Source organism: Octopus bimaculoides, chromosome 8 (assembly GCF_046866305.1).
Source record: "Octopus bimaculoides isolate indiv1 chromosome 8, ASM4686630v1, whole genome shotgun sequence".
NCBI lineage: Eukaryota > Metazoa > Mollusca > Cephalopoda > Octopoda > Octopodidae > Octopus > Octopus bimaculoides.
Genome location: NC_142935.1, coordinates 82,107,762 through 82,132,392, shown reverse-complemented (window position 1 = coordinate 82,132,392; position 24,631 = coordinate 82,107,762). Strand labels below are relative to the sequence as shown.

At 36.6% G+C, this 24,631-nt stretch overlaps 1 protein-coding gene and 1 long non-coding RNA gene across 3 annotated transcripts in view; one reads left to right on the top strand and one right to left on the bottom strand.

Moving 5' to 3' along the window:
- The window catches only part of LOC106878501 (polycomb group RING finger protein 2), a 390,185-nt gene that overhangs the window by 223,746 nt on the left and 141,808 nt on the right, over positions 1 to 24,631 (bottom strand). Inside the window, exon 2 of one of the 2 annotated variants that reach the window (XM_089356713.1) lies at positions 177 to 251. The exons of the other annotated variant lie outside the window; for it this stretch is intronic. The gene's annotated coding sequence lies outside the window, so the exon portion shown is untranslated. The remainder of the gene's footprint in view (positions 1 to 176; positions 252 to 24,631) is intronic. 2 annotated transcript variants of the gene reach the window in all.
- The window catches only part of LOC106878503 (uncharacterized), a 39,400-nt gene that overhangs the window by 6,517 nt on the left and 8,252 nt on the right, over positions 1 to 24,631 (top strand). Inside the window, exon 2 of the long non-coding RNA XR_001410506.3 lies at positions 7,984 to 8,102. This is a non-coding gene — a long non-coding RNA (uncharacterized LOC106878503). The remainder of the gene's footprint in view (positions 1 to 7,983; positions 8,103 to 24,631) is intronic.

The window sequence follows — 24,631 nt, the reverse complement described above, 5'->3', positions numbered from 1 at the left end:
CACGTCAGCCATTGATTCATGGGCTGGTTATAGATAGTCAGGCAGAAACATAACCATCATTCACCGGACAATTGATATTAAATTATTTTACTCATAACGGGCATGAAGAAATAGTTTATTAATCAACACTGAAAATTTAATTGATAATTAATGTGAGAACACCTTTAGCTACTTACAGCTCTATTCAAATATTAGTTTCTTTTGACAAGACACAAATCCTCAATGGTGAATCTGGTTCATTGTTTTGAGATCTACAAAAGACCAAAAGTGAATTTCAAATTCTGATGTTTTGGGAAGTTCTATTTATACAAGAATTCCATTTCATGTTTTTTTATGAGGGGAGGGATGTTTGTTTACTTGTTATTTTTAGGACTCGAATGAAATAGACCCTAATTTCACCATCAAGCACGTATCTATATGTTTGTTCGAGTTGTAATAACAAACGCACGTTGTTTGATTTTTCTCATAGGAAATATTTCCATGGTTGTTTAATCGAGAGACGGAGAGACTTCACAACACATTACTTCTTCGACTCTGAAGAATCCCAGTCCATGGTATTTTCAGAGAACAAATCCACAGGATCGAGATTGCTTAGAGAAAACAAAATGACACCTGATACATTCGGTGTGAAGTTGTTTCAGTAGTGTTGCAAATAGAATAAAAAAAGCATTGTTTTTCATACGTGAAGCTTAAAACAATTTATGACAAGGAACCGACTAATTATTAGACGCCACGCGTTACCACAGTACCTCTGAACGACTGCAAGAAAGAAAATATACTTCAAAAACTATTTTGCTTTATTTCACAATGACTGTCTGCTTGTCCGTTATAGACTGGTTCTGTAGATCATATTTGTGCATAATACGTAAATGTAATTTCTCAGTGACTACTTCTAGTAAATATCGTTTCTTGACCAGATGTCCATCACCGAAGTAAAATGAGCACGATAAATTGATGAATGTCAAACAATCTTGTGTTTCATATACTTTGTTCTTTGTAACTAATCTTTTCATTTCTACAGTTTCCTATCTTTTTTTAATTCCACATTATCCTGGGGAAATGGTTATGACAAAATTGAAAGTAGGTTCAAGCGGACAATCAGTAATGCAGATGAACGAAATACTCGCCAATTTTACAGAGCTGTCAATGTTCCCTGCAATAGACACTCTCACCAAACTCTCCAACTCATCAAGCCGTAGACTAAGTATTAGGGATTCCTTTGTTTGTAATATGAAAACAATCAACTATTAATGACAAGGTTAGAATCATTGCTCTCTCCCTCACTGTATTTTTTAAGTTAATCCATCGACTTACAAACGCTATGTACTTTAGCTATCATTCTAGCAGAAATTTTAGTTTCGTTTATCTCATACAATAAAATGAAAAAATAAAACGAGATAATGTATCATATTGTTATTCAATAATAATTTTCAGAAAGAAAAACAGAAAAGGCTATATTGAACCTAAAAGTCGAAATCAAGAACAAAGTAAACTGTTTTACCAGTTACTTTAATTGAATAACTAACAGAAGTCGATATGTAGGTCTTATTCTCTATTTATTACACAAGGACATGCTAACTTGGAGCGACACAAGACATAACTATATCAATATTATTGCTTCGTAAATAAATATTTCTACGGCATTGTCATGTCGACTAACACCGAGATTAATCCCAGTATTGTCAATTCTTAGAGAATTGTCAATTCAGAAATAGCTTACCATCAAACGTCTCTCAATCCAGTATAAATCATTTTCTTATCCTTTGCTGTTACTTTAGTACCAGCGTGCCACTATTTGCAGCTACATATTAAACGTGAGATTTCTTTAAAGTAAAAACCTTCCTGAAGGATAGAATTTAGGTTTTTTTTTTACCTCTTACACTACGAAAATGCAGTCCTAAACGAATCTCTTCCCCACAGTTTCACCAAACATACTATATTTCTAAAAGTATGCAATGTCCATAATATAACACGTGAATACAGACACCCCCAACCCCACCCCCCACACACACCATATACATATATGTACAGATAGAACTACAAATTCACAAACGCCTTTGCATGAAAACAAGCATTTTGATTAATAATGTCAGTACTACCAAGTAGTTTAAAGACATCGATAAGTGAATAATCAAAAATCGGTTTTCGTACGTTAGCAGCGATCGATCGATTCTAAAAATTTGCATTTACTGCTTTTGCAATATTGGAACTAGTGAGGACAAATGATTATAGAAGCGAAATGTGTACGTTGTGTAAGACAGATTCCTCTCAAGTCGCAACTACGGCCGTCATTTTCAATACGTGTCATCATCTACTTGGATTATGTTGTGTTTTTTTTTCTCAATTTTCTTAACCGCTCTAAAGTTACAGTGGCAATATTCTCACATTCTCTAATAACGGGACCTGAAATATTGGGTATTATTTCTTTTCGCGGCACACTAGCAGTCAAATTCCTCTTAATTCACACCTTACCGTATTGAAACAGTACGCATTAGTCAATGCAAGCCTAGATACACAATGCCTTAAAATTGTCAAGGCTTCAACACTTATGATCATAGGTTTGGTCAGGTGATACTCATTTGAGGCTAGACGACATAACACAAACACTACTGCTTCTATTTATAATACTAATAGTTTCTAATTGACGCACAAGACCAGCAATTTCAAGTGAAGATATTTGGTCGATCTAGCACCTATTTGGTTCTTTATTTTATCGACATCAGAAATTGACTTTTGCACGAATTGAAACTACAGCGTAAGGAGCCGGACAAAAACACTGCAAGGCATCGTTTTCCCCCATGTTCTAAAAGATTTAGCGAATTCGCCGTCCAAAATGACGGTTTCTAATTTAGATACAAGGCTAGCTATTTTAAGAAGAGTCGGGCTAGTCGATAGCATCGATTTCAGTATTTGATAAGAACTTTGAATTGACGTCGGCGTGATTTGAACTTAGAATGCAAAGATTCAGCAGAAATACAGCATTTCTTCAAAGGCTCTGGTGTTTCACTCAATCCGCCACCAAAATAATAACAACAACAACAACAACAACAATAATAATAATAATAATAATGTGATTATCTGATCAAGCTAGAGCAATAACAAAAAAATCGCTGGTTCACAGAAGTAGAGCTCGAAGCTATCAAAAGACGAGTGTTGGCAAACAGCAACGGAGAAAACGATGAAAATACAATTTTTACTGATAAAAGTAATCTCATAGCAGAAAACAGAGGTGAGAACTTATCATTATAATCATTATTATTATTGTTTCATCCCATGAGTGACCCTGATCGGTTGTATGCGTCATGAAGGGAGGATGAGAAAGGTTTGATCAGCTGTCAGGGTTGTGTTGAATTGGAAGAGAACAGTTTAGGGTGAAATGTAAAAACTGCCGTGGAACCATTGTTGATGCATGTGAAGAAATCCAGCATCATCGAAACTGATAACTGTGTTGAGAAAGAGAAATTCAAAGAGGGAAAAAAACATGAAAAGGAAAAAGAATTGTACGTTCAGTTTGCAAGAGATACGGCACAAGAACAAGCACTGAGGACAGACTATGTGAAGTGCAGAATTGATAAAAATAACTGAGAGCGACAAATGCAGAATGTGCAGTGAGAGGTGGGGAAACAGTGTGGGACATTGTTTGCGAATGCCAGAAATTAGTACAACGCAAATATTAAACGCGATATGACAATGTGGCAACCATGATCCATTAGGAGCTTTATGGAAATCATGTCCTAAAAAGATCAAGATCAAGGACGTGGTATGACCATATCTCAGAAGGAATTATTGAGGATGAGGATTGCAAAATCTTGTGGGATACAATGATTCATTATGACCATCAGATTATCATTGGAAACCTAACGTTGTTGTGGTGAACAGAAAAGAAAAAAAAACATGCCTGGTAATTGACATAGCATGTCTTGGTGACAACAGGATTGAGTAAAATGAAGTGAACAGCTATGATTAACTTTTATATGTGCGCTCGTGAGTGCGTGTGTGTGCATTTGTGAGTAAGTGTGTGTGTGAGTGTGTGTGAGTGTGTGTGAATGTGTGTGTGCGTGTGCGTGAGTGTGTATGTGTCCACACTTAATCGCCTTTATAGCTATGCGTTTTGCTTCATGAATATGTGCACATTTATATATTTACGTATATGTTTATAGGTATGTACTCGTATATGTACCTGCTAGAAGCTATACTTATTAAAAGTTTTACGCATTTTTCTTATTTCATTAACGTGTTGCAATTGAAATTAATCAGTGGCGTTCGATCTTACTTTATGAAACCTAGCTTCTCACGATTAGTTATGAGACGGTTGCATAAGCAAGTACTCTAATTCACACGTGTATAACTTTATAGTTATGTCTGAACGGTGGGAAATATATAAACTAAATCACAGTATACCACACTAAATCACATCATTCAATATCACACATCGCTTCACATATACGTGTAATAACAGGAATATTATTAAGTAAATAAACTTTGGTAACTGAGGACATACGTAGAACTGTTGTTAGTCTCATAGGTTTCACGTGCTTCCAACAATCACTAGCCTTTCTCAGAGTAACACAATATGTTGCTTTCAATCGCCATTCACCTCTGTCTTCTCCATTTTCTTCCGGTTATTCAATTTCTTCTACTTTTTTACTTCTACTGCTACTACTACTACTGCTGCTGTTGCAGCTGTTCTCTCTCCTTTCGTTTTGGTTCTTTCTTCACACCGTATGTTTTCTCCCTATCTTCCTCCCTTCCAGATTGTATTTCGCCAAAGAATCTCAAGATTTATGTCAGTAGTGTCAAGCTGAGCTCCAGCACTGTAGTGAAAGTGGTGCACTTATCTTCTGAAACAGCGGTATTAAAATAGACCATATAATATACATATTGAAATGTGTGTATGTATGTTGCGTTTGTGTGTGTGTGTGTGTGTGTGTGCGTGTGTGTGTTTGTGTGTGTGTGTGTGAGTACGTGCGTGTGTGTGCGTGTGTTTGTGTAATTGTGAGTGCGCGCGCTCGTGTTTGTGCGCGTGCGTGCATGTGCGTATGTGTGTCTGGGCGCGTTTTTCTGATTCATCTGTCTATCAATCATAAGTGATTGACAAGTCTCAAAGAAACTTTCTTTAAAGAAATGGCTTTACAGCTCCCCACTGCCGTCATCACAGACACACGACAATAGAGAATGGAGATGACAATATCGCAGCAAATCAAGAAAAAAGGAAGAATAAGATGAAGATATATAATATACGTGCCTAAGTATATGTATGGCTGTGTGTTTACTGCAGAGAAAGGAAGTATGAATTATTGGTAAAAGGAAAGTGTGTGAGATAAAGATGCAGAGAGAGCAAAAGAGAGAAAGAGAGAGGGAGAAAGAAAAAGAGAAAGAGAGAGGAGGAATAAAATGAATGGGAGAAAGAAAAAATATAGAAATACTAAAAGAAAATAAGCAAAGAAGAATGTATAACAGAGGTGGGGAATAATCAAAGAGATGGAAAAATGAGGAAAACAAGAACCCCATATTGTGTCTGTTACAATATCATCTTCTGTTCATTCATAGACTATCAGATGTTTGCTCTTTATCTACAGGGATGTATCTATTGTTCTGGCATGGCTTTTCTCTTGAGATTTGACTTTAATTCATCTCTTTACATGATTTCCTACTGTTAAAACAGTTCATTCCACTTGACTTGCCTAATATTAATTGGTACCCAGCCGTTAACAATGTTCGACAACTGTTTGCCTTTGTTTACTTTCATTTTCTTAGTTCCTTGGTTCGTGCGTTGTTTTGATTCAGGGGTCAGCAGTAAGGTCATGCTGCAACACTGACATGTCCAGTCATATCTCTTGCTCTTTCACTTTTGTTGTTATCGTAACTCAGTCAAAAAAAAAAAAAAAAACAGAACTTGGCTTCGTCATTGACTCTAATAATGAACCATAACTACAAGTTTCTTGATGGTACCCAATAAAGCGTTCTGAATTGTCTCCTTTCCTTGAGCAAACATTAATGCTAGATAAATTCTAATATTGTTGTCAGAAACCACATTTACTACTATCTTTGTTAATGCTGACGTCGAAAACCTATGAAATGACCAAGTCTTTAGTATACTGCTTTCAGAGAAATATCGCTTATACTTTAGGGGAAAGAATCAATCTCAGTAAGAATTCCTTTCAAACATTCGAAATAAAGAACTGAGACTCTTTAATTTCTGTCCGTGTATTTGTCAGCATAAGGCGGAGGGATTATAGTAGCATAGAGTCAGAAGAGCCAGCAACAAATAAAATGTTTTTCAGCAGTTATGTTAATTTAACTTCTGTGATTAAAGATAATTTAAGTTTGGAGTTCAAGTTTTCTTCTAGTACAATTGTGTGAACTTGAATCGAGGTAAGAAAACACTTTACCTTAGAACAAAACACTAAACGAGACTGTCAACATGGTTTCCTTACTCACGTACAGAAGTTTCAATTCACCCTTATTATGTAATTAATATTATCTTTCTTTGACATACAGTAATCCCTCGACTATCCAAAACCCCTGCGATAAGTGAAAATCTGCGAAGTAGAAACAGTACTGTACAGTAGATTAAATTTTTATTTTATAATTTGTATATATCTATTTTATCAAAAATGCAAAACAACACCACGGAGGAATCGACGTAAGCTTAAATAATAAACCGTGATAGGTGAACTGTGATAGGTGAACAGCGATAGGTGAACAGTGATAGGTGAACTGCGATAGGTGAACAATGATAGGTGAACTGCGATAGGTGAACCGTGATATGACGAGGGATTGCTGTAAATTGATTTGCTAACATATATTCCAGCCTCAGTCAAACATACAACAGTATTTGATTTCAAATATAACTGTAGACTTGATACCGTATCATCTAATTTCTATTCTGCACTTAATTACCACGTATTTGTCTTCATCACAAACAAGAGAAAATAGTTTCGCCAATATGAACGACCAAACCAGCGTTTCTTCTTAGTTTGACATCGAAGCTTTGACAAACGGTCAGTGGATGACAAAAGTGGTAGAGCACTAAACAAAGCCTTTTGATATTTATATGCCCACCTTTAGATTTTGAGTTCAAATCCTGTCATAGTTTGATAAAATAAGTACTTTGATGGATTTATTCATCAAAAATTACAATCTTCTGCGGTGATCCTTAAACTGCCACCTACCAACCTCTCCCCAACAAATATTGCTGGAACTTTTGACGACCCTCCTCTTCTTTATTAATGAGATAACAAAAATTGATTTTTCTCTCATTGAGTACTTCTTTATTCATCAAGCTTAGAGCGTTGGAAACCTCCTTTATTTATCCGCTCCCTTTTCATTTCTCATAGGGCACTCTGTAAGAAGCACTGATCTAATGCTGACATGAGAAATTATTACTAATTTTAAATATGTTAATTAGTCTTTTTATGTGAAATAATTAGATCTGCTATGCAAACCATTTAGTTCTGTAATGAGAAATATTTAATGCTGGTGTTGCGATGCTGCTTGCATGTGTGGTGATAGGGGTGGTGGTAGGGGTGGTGAAAAGGAATTAATTTCAAACAGATAAGAGATCAGAATAGGTTCATTTGTGTGAGATCAGAGTGTATGATTGCCTATGGAAAAGAGGAAGAACATTGAGAATGAATGATTCACGATAGTATTTGAAAATCTCTGCACTGGTGTAGAATGAATAATATTTTAAATTCTAACTTTCTACTTCTAGAGATGTAATACTACTACTACTACTACTACTACTACTACTACTACTACTACTACTACTACTAATAATAATAATAATAATAATAATAATAATAAAAATAATAATAATAATAATAATAATAATAATAATAATAATAATAATAATAATAATAATAATCTGTGATCATGGGCAAAGAGGATTTATGAAACAACAAAAATATAAAAGAAAATTGGTCCCTAATGTAAATTAGATCAGGATACCGAAATATTTCTCTCATATATTTCTCTCAGATACGTTGTCGCAGAAAAAACAAGCGTGTGATAATATAAACAACATGCGGTGATGCGACTTGCCTTTACATGAATTGAAGCAATATGCGAGAATGCAATGTCGCTACTGAAAAAACACTGTAAGTACAAATAATAATCGTATATGCAAATACACATAAATGTAATGTTTATATAATTCACACATGCACCCGTACACCTCGTACATAAACAAGACAACGTAGAGCACACAGTGTTTAAACAAATTAAAAGAGGCACATGATAATAACAATAAATATCAAATGCAACATGTCTCATTTTAAATGGAGAAAAAACAGATACGCTCGGAAATAAAACTTCGAAAACAAATAAAGGGTAATTTCTGTCTATGGGCTTGAGGCACTTAAGATACGAAAACAAAAATAGCATACAAGAGACGATGACCGGCAGAAAAGTTACCTCTGAACAAGAAGACCCCTCTAATAATGTCACTGTCCAAGCGGAATACAAAACCAAATGAGAACAGTGGGCAGATGACGACAGTAGTTGGAGCAAAGATAGCATCTCAAGACGGTTCCAATACCAGTGATTGTGGGGGCACTTGAAATGACCAGCCAAGGAACTAAAAACTAATTGAGAATGATCCATGGATTACCATTCATGAAGGGAGCGCAAAAGATAGTATTAAGTGTTAACTGCAAACGCAAACAGATTGTATATGAAAAGAAAGAATGATGGCAGAGGACTAATTAGTATAGACCATTGTATAAGGAGAACGATTGCCGAGTATTTGATAAACAGTGACGAAGATCTGCTTCAATATACCGGGATGTATATTATTATCAATATTTTTAAATGCTATAGGTAGAACGATAGTGATAATGATAATCACTGTGGTTATAGAGGCGACACAATGCAAGCACGTTATATATATATATGTGTATGTAATTCTTCGAAACGCTGGGGTTTTAATGGTGGCAGCTGATGAAGGAGATGTTTCTATGTGGCATGCTCGTTTGTTGCACCTTGTTTACCATTTTGTCCATGTTCTTTTGCCACGTCATGTACCCAGTATTGTATCTATATGTACATGTGGATGAAGGTATATACATACATGTACATATATATGCATATACTCATATATTGTTTGTATATGTGTATGTACATATATGTGCACGCGTATATACAAATAAAGAGAAGAGATAGATGGGATCTCAATAACAACTCTCGTGGCAACCCCACGAACGACTCTTGAAATCATGATACAACACAACACTGAAAGAATTAACAGCGAGAATGAAGGTATAGCCGATCATGGTGAAGGTTTCCCGCCCGGCACGTCTGAAACCGCCCGCATGAGGGGCAGTGATCTCGCCTCTGACGGTCGTTATGTCACAACAGATTATATACACGGTGTGCACAAAAGTAGACATAAGTGGACGAAGGAAGAAAACGATACACTTATTCAATGTCATGAAAGAGAAAAGCAGGAAAGAAGTCGTGGATGGAAAGGGACATGCGTCCAATGCCAGGAAATAAACTAATGAACCAAGTGAGAGTGGTTAAGAGGAAGGGTTACTTAGCTGAAGTAGAAATATCTCGGATTAGTGAGAGTCTGAGAGACTCTGCGGATGGGTCACAAAGGAGTTGAAAGCAGAGAGAAGAGTAGACAGGAGTACCAAGGAAATGGTGATGGGGTAATTAAGGATGAGGAACAGAAACGTTATACAGTGAACCCTGATACTGTAGTGGGTAGACATGCAGGGGAAATGAACCAACTAGATGATGAATTGCTTGAAATTCAAAGATGACTCACCAATTTGATGAATGCTCCAGAATAAAAAAGTCACCATGAATATGAGAAGGGTAGATAGGAGTATGATAGATAAAGTGAAACAAAAGATAAATACTGTCATACCATACTTCTAGACGGAGGACATAACACAAACAAGGAATCTTCGCCAAGCTATTGCATGACTTGCTAGGGAGAAATTACAAGTTAAGAAAACAAAAAAATGGTGGAGCAGAAGAACCATGGTGGAAACGACGCATTGGAAGGGACATAATGTGGGCAAGGCAAGATCTAGGAAAAATTGAGTAATGATTAAGAGGAAAGTGGAAAAATGGGAAAAAGACCGACCGAGGAAAATTAGAGAAGAAATATAAAATACCGAAAGAACAGGTTTAATGCAGTAATAGAGCAGTTAAAACAGAAGAAGCAGTTCGGGGAGAACAGATTGTTCAAAAATAACCCGATGCAATTCTTCCGAACGTTCGAAGGAGACAATGGGAAGGAGACAATGCAAATCAAGCCAAGGAGTTCTGGAGCGGATTATGGGGAAACAATGTAGTGCATAAAAAGGATGCAATGTGGATAGGAACTATCAAAACAGAATAAAAAAGAGCAAAGAAGCAAAGGAATATTGTCATGAGCACAGGTGATGTGAAAGAACAAGTAGGTAAAGTGCCTAACTGGAAAGCCCCCGGACCAGATGGGATTCATGGTTTCTAGCTGAAGAGATGCCACGCGGTGCATGAAAGACTAGCAGCATAATTGAATGAGTATGTCCAGAAGGTACAGTCCCCGCATGGATGGTGACTGGGAGGACAACACTTGTAATGAAAGGTAGAATAAAAGGGGAATATTGTGGGTAACTACCGTCACATAGCATGCCTAAACATAATCTGGAAGATACTCACTGGTATATGTACGGTAAAAACATGTACTTTCCTGGTACATGAAGAAATATTACCATGGAAACAAAAAGGATGTAGGAAGAGTTCTCGGAGTACCAAAGATCACCTGGTCATCGATAAAACAGTTTTAAGACATTGTAAAAACACCATACAAACATGTCTGTAGCTTGGATTGATTTTAAGAAAGCATATGATATGATGCCTCATTCTTGGATCGTTGAGTGCCTACCGATGTTTGGTGTTGTTGACAACATCACAATTTTCTGATGCACGAAAGAGTGGAAAACCAAACTGTACTTAAGTAATGTATTCCTTGGAGAAGTTATTATTAAAGGCGGGATCTTCCAAGGTGACTCGTTTTCTCCGTTACTATTTGTAATTGTACGATACCATAACAATGATACTTAGGAAAGTTAAGATGAGTTACCGATGTGGGAAGAAAGGCCCATCATTGAACCATCTTCTGTTTATGGATGACCTGAAATTACTTTAGAAATCTGAAAAACAGATAGATTCCTTAACCAAAACAGTCTAGAAGTGTGGTAGGGACATCGGAATCGGAATTTAGGATTACCAAATGCTCAGTACTTAATATGAAAAGAGGGAAGACAGCATCTTGCAGAGGATTGCGGTTACCGTCAGGAGAGACCATGGGTGAACCCGACGGCAGTGGGTATAAATATTTAGGGATTTTGGAGCAAGATGATATTCTACACACAGAAATGAAAGCCAAAGTCAGCGAGACGTATCAAATAAGGGTAAAGATGGTGTTGAAATCCAACCTGAATGCCAAAAGTTTGATTACCGCAATGAATATCTGGGCAGTTGCGGTGGTCAGATATAGTGCGTTCATCCTCAAATGGACTAAGGAGGAAATATCAGCATTGGATGGAAGGACGAGAAAGTTGATGATGCTGCAGGGGTGCTACACCCTAAAGCAAACGTAAACAGACTGTATATGAAAAGAAAGAATGGTGACAGAGGACTAATTAGTATAGACCATTGTATAAGAAGTGAAAGGAGAATGCTTGCCTAGTATTTGATAAATAGTGATGAAGACCTGCTGCAATATACTGCGAAAGATATGGGTGTAAATGCAGATGAAATGATGGGCGAGGAAGAGTTTAACCAAAAAGCCAAGAAGAGAAAAGACCTTGAAATGAAAATGCATGAACTATTTGATAATACAACATCGTGGGCATGGACAGTTTGAGAATACAACATCGTGGGCATGGCTTGAGCGAGGTGATTTAAAGTGTACCATTGAAAACTTGATCATTTCTGCACAAGACGAGGCTCTCGCTACCAACTCAGTGAAGTATAACATCTATAAAACGTCTGACACCCAGAAATGCAAACTCTGTGGAAACTGTGGAAAATGTGACCCACTTGATAAGTGGATGTGAGAGTCTTGCACAAAAAGAATATAAGCGCCACCACAATAAAATATGTGTGTATCTTCATTGGCTCCTATGCCTTAAATACCAATATGAAGTAAGAGAACATGTGCCAAGTAAAGTTATGCAGGAGGATGGAAAAGTAACGATGCTCTGGGACTATGATTTTCAGACGGATCGTGCAATCGAACACCGTCAGCTGGATATTGTCATATTGAGTAAGAGAGACAAATACTGTCAGATGACTGGATGTAGCCATACCAAATGACATGAATGATGTGAGTAAAGAGGTTGAAAAAAACCACCAAGTACTCCGAATTGAAAGTGGAAATGGCAAGACTGTAAAAAATGCCTAAGGGTAACGTAAAAGTTATAGCAGTTATGATCGGAGCGTTGGGCTCAATCTCATTGAAATTTCAAAACTTCTTAAGGCAACTGGAAATCCTATGCAAGATTGATGTCTTGCAAACAGCAGCCTTATTGGGCACAGCGCACATCTTAAAGAAAGTATCATCTGTCTGAGGTCCTTGTTGTGACTTAACAAATGACTAAAGACTCCGGTGCATTTTTACCTACATTGTGTTACGAAGGAATAATAATAATAATAATAATAATAATAATAATAATAATAATAATAATAATAATAATAATAATAATAATAGGTGCCCGGATGCAGTACCAGACACTGGCTCTCATGGCTTCTTATCTTAACTGATTGGAAGTGTTATCATGTACATTGCTTTGTCTTGGTATAAAAGATGGGCTACAGCAAATATTCTGCTTAATACCACAGATTTGCTTGTCAGTTGTTTGACCTTAACCAGTTGAGCATGTCCCTTGGTGGCTGATGATATGTGCATCTCTGATCATGAGCAGAAGTAGTGGGGGAGCATCATTACCATGTGTTGAGAGGAATTCTTTGGGGTTTGAATAATTCGCCTTTGGAAACATGGGTGTTTTGCTCAACATCCTTAAACAAACCTTATTCAGGGACCTTTTGAGCGGGATGGGCTACTCGACTAGAAGAAGATTCTAACTGGGCCCCACCTACGAGGTCATGCGCTGTTTATCTTGATATGAGTTCACCATGTTGCGTACATATGGTTGTGATGCATGTGCCTGGTGTACCCTTATCAGACGGGTAGTCATAATGGGTATACTGGGCTTCGTATATTTTACCCTAGTGTCGCTTTGATGGCATGCACTGCTCTTCACTCAATAATAATAATAAAAGTAATAATAATAATAATAATAATAATAATAATAATAATAATAATAATAATAATAATAATAATAATAATGATTATTATTATTATTATTATTATTATTATTATTATTATTATTATTATTATAAATGTCCTGATGTAGTACCAAGCAGTGGTTCTCGTGCTTTCTGATCTTAACTAATTGGAAGTGTTATCGTGTAGATTGTTTTGTCTTGGTATAAAAGATAGGTTACGCAAATATTCTACTCAATACCACAGATTTGTTTGTCAGTTGCTTGACCTTAACTATTTGATCATGTCCTTTAGTGGCTGACGATATGTGCATCTCTGATCACGAGCAAAAGTAGTGGGAGAGCATCATAGCCATGTGTTGAGAGGAATTCTTTGGGGTTTGTATAATTCCCCTCTGGAAACATGGGTGTTTCGTTCAACATGCTCAGACAACCCTTATTCAGGGACCTTTTGAGCGGGATGAGCTACTCGAACTGCAGAAAATTCTAATTGGGTCTCACTTGCAAGGTCATGTGCTGTTAATCTTGATATGAGGTCACCATGTTGCGCACATATGGTTGCGATGCATGTGCCTGGTGTAGTCATGACGGGTATGCTAGGCTTCATATATTTTACCCCAGTGTCACTTTGATGGCGTGCACTGCTCTCCCACTCAGTAATAATAATAATAATAATAATAATAATAATAATAATAATAATAATAATAATAATAATAATAGCATCACTTCGGTATGGAGCGGGAATTATAAAGGCGAGAAATGAAGAATATGGATACCAAGACCACAAAAGTGACACCGATAGGCTGTACTTGTCCAGAAGAAAGGGTGAGAGAGGTTTCATTAGTTTCCAGGACTGTATCGAAGCAGAGGAAAACAGCCTAAGGAGGTATATAAAAAATGCCGTTGAACCACTGTTGAAAGACACGTAGAAGGTTTACATCATCAAAACTGAAAATTGTACAACGAAAGAAATATTTAAACAAGAAATGAACAAAAAACAAAAAATAAAAACAAAAAGAAAAAGTATGGAAGGAAAAGAAAATGTACGGTCAGTTTGCAAGAGATGTGAACGCCAAGACAGAAACAGAGGACCGCTGACTATGGATGAGGAGGAGTGACCTGAAGATAGAGACAGAAACACTCATATGAGCAGCTCAGGAACAAGCGTTATGGACCAACTATATGAAGTGCAGTATTGACAACACTACTGATAGAGACAAATACTGAATGTGTGTTGAGAGGGGTGAAATGGTATGGCACATCAATAACGAATGTCCAAAATTGGCACAATGCGAATACAAAAGACGCCATAACAACGTGGCCAGAATGATCCATTGGGAGCTCTGTGGAAATCACAGCCTACAAAGAGCAAAGAAGTGGTATGAGGAAACAACTCTAGAAGGAGTCACCAAAAATTAGAATTGCGAAAGCTTGTGGGATAGTGCGATCAACCGACCTGACATCGGAAACTGGATATCGTTGTGGTGAATAAAAAAGAAAGAACATGTATGATAATCGACATAACATGCTCCGGTGACAACAGGATCAATGTGAAAGAAGAAAAATAAACAACTATGACGATTTGAAGTGTGAAATACGAAGGTTGTGGTCAATGAAGAGAGTAGACATGTGATACCAGTAGAAATTGGTAAACTTGGAAGTATCAGCACTCAGCTACCAGCATGGATAAAAAAGATTGGTGCAAGTGTGCAGGTAGAACGCCTACAAAAAACAATTTTGCTTGGAACTATAAGAATTCTTCGCGGGGTTCTTGAAGCATGACCAGTAAACAAGTGTCACCTTAGTCTGCTGGCTGACACTTTCCATCATACCCAGCAAAATAAGTTGTGAGTATTCAAATAATAATAATAATAATAATAATAATAATAATAATAATAATAATAATAATAATAATAAGAGAATGTTATCGCAGGGTGAGAGCAATACTGAAGACAGAGCTGAACGCGAGAAACAGGATCGAAGCGATCAATGCTCTAGCCATACCAGTCGTGACTTACAGTTTCAACATCGTTAACTGGTCAATTACTGAAATATGTAATGTTGACAGAAAAATACGAAAACTGTTGACAATGCATAGAATGCACCACCCTAAGGCAGATATAGAACGTCTTTATCTGCCAAGAAAAGAGGGAGGTCGAGGACTACTACAGCTGGCATTGTCAATGAAGGTAGCCACAATTGGCCTAGACACCTATATGAAAAACTCTGAGGACTGGATGCTAAAACTTGTCTTAAAATATGAAAGCAAGAAAGCATCTTACTCAGTAACAAAACAGGCAAAGGAATATCTAAGTGAATTCCAATTGCAACAAATTCAAGAATTAGACGAACTAGAAACACCTACAGAAAAAGCTAAGCGCTTGAAAACCCGTGCTAAAATTGCTGCCTTAGCTATTATGACTGAAAAATGGCATGGAAAACCTCTCAATGGCAAATACCCAAAGAGAGCGAATAATGCAGATATTGACAAAGCCCTTACCCACCAATGGTTAATGGCCTCTGGATTGAAATCAGAAACAGAGGGGTTTATCATAGCAGCCCAAGATCAATGCCTACCTACAAAGAACTACCAGGCCAACATATTAAAGAACGGCAGCTCCCCATTATGTCGTATATGCCAACAACAAAATGAGACCATCGATCATGTTGTCTCCATGTGCAGTCTGCTTGCGCCTACAGAGTATCTCAACAGGCATGATAGAGCTGCACAATATATTCACTGGGTAATATGCAAAAACCTGGACTTGCCCCATGATAAAAACTGGTGGGAACACAAACCACCCCCAGTACTTGAAAATGATCACATTGCACTCCTCTGGAACTTCACCATTCAAACTGACAGAAAGATAGACGCAAATAGGCCAGACATCATACTGAAAGACTTCAGACAAAAATCATGCCTCCTCATTGATATGACTGTCCCAATTGATATAAACGTATCTGTCAAGACCTACCAAAAACTGAGCAAATATAAAGATCTTGAAATAGAAATTAGCAAAATGTGGAATCTGAAGACGAAAACAATACCTGATTACTACCTAGCTCAGATACCAGGTAACCCCAAAATGGCTGAAGTCCAAAAGATAGTGCTCATGGGAACTGCCCATATCCTACGTAAAATACTGTCTATGTGATCTCAAATTTTAAAGCAAACATAATTTTCTTATGGTTTCTTAAACATTCACTTGAACAAAACTGTACAAATCCAAATATATGGTACCCTAGGCATAACACCTACATGAACTTCTAACTTGTTGTCTCTTGAGGTCTCTGGGTGAGACTTGGATCCAACTTGTACAAATGCAAAACAAAAGTCAAACATAAAATAATAATAATAATAATAATCATAAATCGTTCTTAGGTCAACTTGATCGGTCAGGTTTGGTTATTCGATGATAGTCAGTCATGTTGAAAGGCAGGCGGCTACATGCCAATATTTAACTACGATCCTCTCATGCCACATTGAACTTCCAATTGCTTGCACGACTTATTAACTGAATTGATCGATTCGAGAGCGATAGGATTTAAGATTTGGACGAAGTTTATAATCTATCTAGGGATTATCCTTTACAAAGTGTTCCGCCTATTGATGACAGGATTATAAAGAAAAGTAAGCGAAAGTGAAAATAAACAGCGGGTGGGTGGGTGATAATACAAAATGTTTCTTTCCACACACACACACACACACACACACACACACACACACACACACACACACACACACACACACACACACACACACACATTCCTCTAATCTCTTTCTCCATCTAAATGTATCTTTCTGCGCCTTCTAACTTCTTGACATCTCTTCTTTTGCTCGATCTTTCACACCACGTGACCGAAGCATGGCTCTGTTAGAACACTAGCTTGTCGCACATTGCTTTACACAACACCACTCGTTTACGACAGTCAGTATTTTTAATAGTTTCCGTGAGTGTCTCTCTTACTTTCTCCCACCCTAACTATCCATTCTTTCACCTCTCTCCCTTCCTCTTCCCTTTCTTATTATCCCTCTTGCTATCTCTTCCAGTCTCTATCATCGTTATTGCTCCTCCTCAAATCGCATCTCTTCTCGCTATTTCTTTGTGATTAGCAATAATCGATAGTTCACCGAGAAACACGGCAGACAGATCGCTATAAAATGTTTGGCGCGGATAACGGCATATACACTCTTATTTCGGTCAACCAATTCTGTTTTATTGAGGAGAGACAATTGGAACGACAACAACAACAACCGAGTGAGAGAAGTACCGGAATCCAGACAAAAAATAAGAGATCAAAGATGATACACAGGTAGAAAGATGGAAGAGGTTGGGAAGGGGAACTGCAAAACATGGAAGGGATTTGGATGAGTAGACAAACAGGCGAACAGATAGACAAGCTGGTTAGATTGATAGATTGATAGATCAATAATTAGAAAGATAGACAGAGAAAGAGAGAAGGAGAGAGAGGGACGGAGAGAGAGAGGTTGTCGGAAATTCACATTTATACACACATACATATATAAACATATTAATTGAAATCAAACGAGAGAGAGAGAGAGAGAGAGAGAGAGAGAGAGAGAGAGAGAGAGAGAGAGAGAGAGATGAACACACACACATTCACACATCATACACACACACAGAATGCCGGAGAGACACACAATGAGAAAACAGGAGAAGAGGGAGGGAGGGACTGTAAGTACAGCAACAGTAGTTCACTATAACTACTACTGTTGAAACTATCTATTTCTACTTTGTGTCGATACTCTATGATTACTTCCAGCTGACCGACTTCACTAATGTCAGACACTACTAATACAACTCCACAAGCACTCGTCACTCAGTTTGTTAACCAAGAAAGAACTTTAAAGCGTCGGTCAAGCTTTTCTCAGCGGATCAGGTCAGATTAATCAGGCAATCAGTGATTGGAAGATCTTCGACAGAATTCAACCACTCAGAAAGTCTTTTTCTCTGTGTTGTTTATTTTACATTTCTTCGATTTTGAGAAACATTTTAATTATCTTGTGGAAGCCTTCAGTTGTTGTTGTTGTTGTTTAACACTAAGTCAGTATTTATCGAGGAGACCTTGTTCCTTTTTATTATTTTTTAGGTTTCAATCTGGGGCACTGTCTTCAAGGCTAGGATCAAACTAATCAACCTCACTCTAACTAAATTCATTGATTTCTATTTGATGAATATGGCAAAAAAGGTGTTTCAGATGTGGTCATCTTGCCCTTTCGTATATCATCAACTTCATTATCAAGCTTATCCCTCAATATTTAAGAAGCCAGATGTGATTTATAGGCGATTTTGTTATTGTTTCTAGCAGGTTGACTAACCACTTCCAGAAAAATGTTTGAGTTGTTTTAGGCTAGATATCTAATTTGGCCTAAATATTGTTGATTAAGAATCTAGTATATTCGGCTATTGAGTTTGTATGGTGCCACAGATCCTGCAGAGTCAGTAGTTATTTTAGTGTAATTGGAAATTTCAGAAACACAACCTTAGCCGTAATCGAGCAGAACTAGAGTGTATCCGCTTTCAATGATAGCTACAGCCCATCTTGTATTAGAGTGCCAGTGACTGTGTACTCAACAGACTGTAGTATATTGAGAATAGTCCTCGGCCGGATTTGAATAGCAGATTGTGTTAATCCCATAAGCTTCTACATAGTTTCTTTCTTCGCAGTTTTATTTATTATCTCTTGGGCTCACAAGATGTTATGGTGGTAGATACCACCTCAGTAATATACTAGGTGCTTTCCAGAAGGTTTGAGACTTTTTGAAGAGACTTTCAAAGAATTCCAAAATTTATCTCCTTCAAGGTAGAATTCTCTGAGTTCAATGCACTTGTAACACCCCAGCCACTTTGTGAAGGTTCCATGGAAGTCCTCCAAAGTGAAGTTGTCTAGGACACTTGTCACAGTCTCATTCATCTTCTAAATGTCTTCAAAATGACTGCCCCTGAGCTTCTACTTCATCTTGGGGAATAACTAAAAGTTACAGGAAGCAATGTATCGACAGTTGAGAGGTAGTTAGTTACCAAGATGGAATTGGGGACTGGTGTATTGACCTGATGCCGGTACTACGGCCTGAGTGGAAGATCTCTGGCCTTTGCGATGAAATATCTTCCTGAACTCTCTTACAACTTCCACAAAGTACTCTTTGTTGACCGTCAGGTGTGAGGGAAACCAGTGGATATAGATGACGCCTTTGCTGTCGAAAAATAGGATCATTGTGGACTTCCCGGCCGATTTGCTTTGATTGGAATTCTTGGATCTGGAGAAACCAAAATGTTTCTATTAGACACGCTATCTGTTGGTCATTGGATGATAACAGTAGATCCAGGTTTCGTCACAGATTACCAGAGACTCAAGTGTACTCTTGAATTGGAGGTAATGAATTCAACTATCTCCTTGCTATCATCGTCTTTGAGCGTCCTGGGAACAAAATTTGCACAAATTTTGCGTGTGCTCAGATCTTCATGAATAGTTCTGTGTACGGTTGCCATATCGACTGTAAACTTCATGCTTATTGTCTTTATAGACACATGACAGTCTTCATCAAGAAAATTTCAAATTTCCTCAACCAGCTCTGATGCTCTAACGTCCCTCTCTCTCCCACACGTCTCATCGTCTCTCGCCTCCTCTGTATATAATCTGGTGCCAGTGAAAAACAGATACTTGTCTCATGTAAGTTAATCTATAAGAGTATGGAGTATATCATAAGCTTCTCTGGCGTTTTGCTCCCAATTTAACACGCGCGTGCGCACGCACGCACACCCGCACACACATGGCAAATGAAAGACGGATGATGGAATATACGAGAATTTATTATTAATCACGGCATATACATAACAATCACTGTAAAAGTGACCGTGCTTTACCATTAAGCTAGCTGGTGTAAACCATTCGTTTTATTAGATTGGAGCAATCTCGAGTATAACCAGCTGAAATTGCAAAGAAAATCTGGAACCCGACTGAGGAAAAAAAACTCCGAATGACCTGTCCTTGTTTTCTTTGTATCGCCTATCTGGATGTTTTGTTGTCCCTTTCTTGTATCACCTAACTGTCTGTTTTGCGTTCTTGTCCCATTTTGTATTATATATATATATATATATATATATATATATATATATATATATAAAATAGTAGATTGCGTTCTTCTGTACTATTTTTATCTTCTGTATTGAACCCAGTATAATTTTGTTTGACTCACAATGGCATATGGCTTGTGTGCACGATGTTTTATGTTTATTTCTTTATATTGCATACATTTCCATGTCTCTGTTGTAAAAATGCTATACTGTAATTTTTGCTAGCTGCTTTTTTGTATAATGTTATAACCAATAAATGTTAAGCATAATCGGTTGAGCGTTCATCAAACCAAAATCCAGGGCTGTATGCGAAAGTTTGATATTGAAATAATGAATAGCATAAAAGATGAGTGAGCAGAAAATTTATGTTATGATTATAGCTGCGCTAGTCGTAACCATCCTGTCATATTTCAAGGTCCAGTGCATGTTGTAAGGTCTAGTTTATTTTTAGCATGTTGTCCAACTCCGTGGAAACTTCGTATTGTCTCGGTTGCAGGTTTTAGACGAAGACGGTGCACCTGAGTGAAATAAAAATTACCTGTACATGAACGTCAGGAAACAAATTATATTAAATTCCATAAAAAGCCAATCGATATCACTTCAGCTCCGTATAAATTCCACATGTCTCACTCAGTGTTGTGAATTTGGTTTGAAGTTGCAGTGAACTGCAACATCAGTTTAACTTGTAGGCTTTCATCGTATTCATAAATTCTGCATATCTAAATTCTCTTAAGTTTTACAGGGAAAGCTACAGGCAGAATTATACCGCCATTTTCAGGAGACTTCTTTTTTCTATTATCCAATTAGGATTGAAATTTGATTCGTTAAATAAGAAATACGAGAGAAGGAAGAAGAATGTCCAATGGGTAAATTTTATGAAGCGTAAAGTGTGACTGTTGGTTATTTTCATTAGACGAGGTCATATTAAATTATTGAATTACAGTTGTTCATGCATAAAGTATTAGTATTTGGTAAGAACATTAGGTCAATAACCTCGATGTATTTAGTAGACTAGCATAAGTGGAATAAGCCGAGTGGGCTGAAACGACAAAAGACTGAGTAGCATGCTTTAACAGGTGGCAGGTTCTCAGTGGATTTAATAGGTTTCGTTGTTTTTAGTCGAGCAAAGTTTAGAGACACATAGGTTGAAAACTATAGATACTTTGGTGGATTTATAAGTATCTTCTGTTTGTAGAAATAAAAAAAGAATTAACACTTGACAAAAAATATCGAAAAATATTAATGAAGAAAATAAAATGAAATTGTTATTAATATTCTACAACTTAGGATACAAAATAAACAAAAAACCAAAACGGGAAGGCTAGTATTTTTGTGGGTTATGAATGTGTGTTACTGGGTAAGTTTAAAGAAGAGATAAAGTAAAAAGAAGTTGTGTAACTCATGCTTTCATGTAAGATTATCCGTCATTTCACATAGAAAAGAGTTTGAGGAGGAAAGAAATAAAAATAACAGGATTATAAAATAGTCAAGTATTATACAATGGAATAAAAAAAATGATAAATTTTAAGAATGGAAGAACATGTGTTCAAAGAAAGAAAAAATCAATTACTCTTCTGCCCGCGGCACTGTTCATGGTAGTCATTGCAGAAGTAAATCTGCAGAAACGTTGTCTTTTATAGGCAAAGCAGGCGTTCAATTGTAATGTCATCTTTGATTTTAAAGCTGACGATTATTATTTGTAGAAAGGCTAAAGAATTATGTGAAATGATACACAAGTAGGCACACACACACACACACACACACACACACACACACACACACACACACACACACACACACACACACACACACACACACACACACACACACATGCACACACACATTCACAAAAATATGTCGAATGCATGGAGGAAATGTCAGCATAAAAATTTATTTATTTATACACACGCACATACATATCTATAATTTATACTTTCTGTAATTATATTTGTATGTGTGTGTTTGTGTGTATTTACATATATACCTATATGTATGTGTTTATCTTTTTGAATATATATAGATTTATGTACCTATGTGTATCTAAATATATGTAAATGTATATATATGTATGTGTATACATATCATGCCTAATTGTGTTCATCTGCATCTCTATCTACCTACATACCTATATATATATATATATATATATATATATATATATATATATATATATATATATATATATATATATATACATATATATTATTATTATTAGTATTATTATTATTATTATTATTATTATTATTATTATTATTATTATTATTATTATTATTCCAGACAAGTAGTGGGATGGAAGAAATGAAATCGAAAATTCGAAAATGCGCAGAGAATATATCAGAATTAATTAGAATTTAATATTTCAAAATACAGAAATATACTTGACCGGTTTCATATTTGATTTTCAAAAGTGTATATTATATAAAACTGTTTCGCGAATTATGTTTATTCTGGCCGTTGTTACAAAACTTCTGAGTTTACACACACACACACACACATTATACATACATATGTGTACATGTGTATGTAATACATGTACTGAGATAATATACTAGATCATTTAAAACATTAAGAGCTCAAGAAGAGAAAGGATGTTTCTCGGTCCGATAAGAAGACTTAAATAGCATAATTACTGCTCATTGATGAGCAGATTGAAGGGAGGGGAGATTTAATCAGATTAATTTGGTTAGATTATGACAGCAAATGCACAGCAGTTAGGGTTTTGAAAGAACTGATTATCCATAAACTATTGAACAACTCTTAGTAGTGTGGTCAATAACCAGAGATGGCCCACTTCTTATTGCATGTGTGAAAGTAATATAACATAGGGACAACACTTGATACTGATGGTTTCCATTACTAAGAACTTACATAGGAAATTTAACGATAAGAACGGCAATAAGTAGTACTACTTCTAGACAATGAACTGTCCGCTAAATAGTGACTCAGCTTGCTAGAAAAACAGCCAAAGCCTTTTCAAAGTATACATTTCCATATGAAAAGCTAAAAAAGAAAGAATATACCTCATTGACTTGGGAGCAAATACATGACAACTACTCCTACTGCTACCCACTACAACTACATTTCCGTTCGCATATTAGTGACACTGAAAGGTCAGGTGCTGACGTACGATATAAGAAACTATACATCGTCTATTATGAAAATCAGATTTGATACTAGTTTCAGATTTTTAATTTCTGCTCGAAGCCAAGAATTTCATGGAAGCGGCTAAGTCAGTTACATTGACCCCAGTCAACAAGAAGTACTTATTTCATCGACACCGAAATAATGAAAGACAAAGTCGACCTCAGCGGAACTTGAACGCAAATCGTAAAAACAGCTGAAATGTCACAGCATTTTTCCTGACGTGCTACCGATTCTGGTAGCTTTCCGCTTTAAGATCAAATTTGATAATAATATCCTTGACGTAGGCTGTTTTTCTAAACCTCAGGTTTTGGTTTATTTCCTTCACAGCTCTAGAATACCGTCAGGTACGATCACATCTCTTGCCACTTAATATATTGTGCGTAATCAAAATTGTGTGTGCGAACACACACACACACACACACACACACACACACACACACACACACACACACACACACACAGAGTTTATATGTTGTCACACTGGTTGTAAGGAGTAACAATCTGTCCTGGGCGAAAGAACAAGAGCACTTTTTAGTTATCAATCGATCAATTAGAAATAGTATTTAAAAACTGAAATCACTTCTTCCTATTATAAAAAAGGGAACTTAGGATAATATTCTCCATACTATACAGAAGATACCGGATGGTTACAGCTTGGCTAGTACAAATCATAAATCTGTTTGATCACGTATTTATCATAGGTACAAAACGGTCCCAGTGATGGAACGGTACATACTGATGGACTCTGGACGGATGAAAGGCAATGCTAACTTTTGCAAGATATGAACTACGAATTTTAAAGATTGCAACAACATCACATATTTTGGTCGGATATCTACTACTGAGTTTTATACTTTACTGCCAGTCTACTGAGTTTATGTCATAGGTATTATTCAAATGCTATTGGAGTGGAAGGCATTGACAGAGCATCAAAGTGGTAGACTGAATTCCTTCTGGCATTTACTTATGACCATTTACGTTCCTAATACCATCGCAACAAGGACAACTTCCTCTTTAATTCTTCAGCGGTCGATAAAATAGAGTATTAGCTAAATTTTGAGCTCTATTTATTTAACTATACTCTGCACAAATGTTTGGAG